General features: G+C 31.7%; 1 non-coding gene across 1 annotated transcript; it reads left to right on the top strand.

Moving 5' to 3' along the window:
- The first annotated feature begins 826 nt into the window (after positions 1-826).
- Positions 827-928, top strand: LOC122126672. Its single transcript, XR_006150997.1, has one exon. It is a non-coding gene; the product is annotated as a U6 spliceosomal RNA (small nuclear RNA).
- Positions 929-1,376: the final 448 nt, after the last annotated feature.

The raw sequence follows: 1,376 nt of genomic DNA, 5'->3' as shown, positions 1-1,376 counted from the left end.
ATATTACAACAAGGAAAACAATGCTACAAATAAGGAAAACCAATACATAAATATTAATGATTAATAAAATAAAAAACAAAACATTTACCACTGTTTCCAGTATTTGAAATGTACTACATATTCGATTTATTATTTTCTTATATTGCTGTAAATTTAAAACTGTCTAAGTCTATGATGTTCAACAAGAATTTTATAGGCTATGAGTAGCGTTTAAAGTTATCCAATAAGATTATTATTTATGGTTCATCTCATCATTTGTATATGGCTTCTACCATAATTTGTTCCTCACTAACATATAAAGTAAGGAAGCCCTTAAATTTTGACAGAAACTGTGAAGTTAATATCTTAAATCTTCACTCTGCTTCTTTACACAAACACTTTGCAACTTCTCATTAGTAAAGTTTCTATAAACTCTGAAATGTACATACTTAGTAGTATATGACTGCTACCATGAATCTTAAATGCTTTATGGAAATGTTTTACAATCTGCTAAATAGTCTTAATTTTGGCATATATGAGCAAATTCCCACAATTAAACATATTTAAAACATTATAACTTTTAACAAACCTTAACACTATCTATAGTGTTCATTATGACAGGTTCCTTGTACAGAATAATTGAATTCCTCCCCCTACACATCCGTTGAACAATAAATAACTGGAATTATTTTGTTTTTGACATGTCAATCTTGACTTTATTCTTAAAAGTGTTCTTATGTAAGAAATACATTGTTCTAAAATTTCACGACAATTCTTTTGAATTTAATTTTTGTGGAATTGTCTAGTTTAAGAAAATCAATTACACTTTATATATAAAAAATGTTCTGTGCTCAATTTGGTAGCACATACACTAACATTGGAACAATAAAAAGAAGAATAGCCCCTTACTGAGGATGACACGCAAGTTCGTGAAGCATTCCAGATTTTTAAAAGAACAGATGCTGGAGGGGATGTGGACAGAAAGGAACCTTAATGCATTGTTGTTGGGAGTTTAAACTTGTTCAAAGGCTTTGGAAAGTAGTATGGAGGTTCCTCAAAAGACTACACAGAGAACCCCTAAGACCCAGCAATCTCATTTTGGGCATTCACCCAAATGATCACAAACAAGACCATACTAAAACTACTAGCAAAACTATGTTCATTGCAGCATTATTTACCATAGCTAAGCTACATAACCAAACCCGATGCCCCACACTAAACGAATGGATCAAGAAAATTTGTGTGTGTGTGTGTGTGTGTGTGTGTGTGTGTGTGTGTATACTGGATTTCTATGCCTCTATCAGAAAGAATGGCATCACCCAGTTTGTTAGGAAATGGAAAGACTTGGAAAAAATTATATTAAGTAAATTAAGCCAGGCCCAAAGAAGTGAAGTAAG

The sequence above is a fragment of the Dipodomys spectabilis genome, unplaced genomic scaffold, assembly GCF_019054845.1.
Source record: "Dipodomys spectabilis isolate Male_0828 unplaced genomic scaffold, ASM1905484v1 ptg000287l, whole genome shotgun sequence".
Lineage (NCBI taxonomy): Eukaryota > Metazoa > Chordata > Mammalia > Rodentia > Heteromyidae > Dipodomys > Dipodomys spectabilis.
Note: the sequence above shows the minus strand (reverse complement) of the source record. Positions and strands in the feature narration are given on the sequence as shown.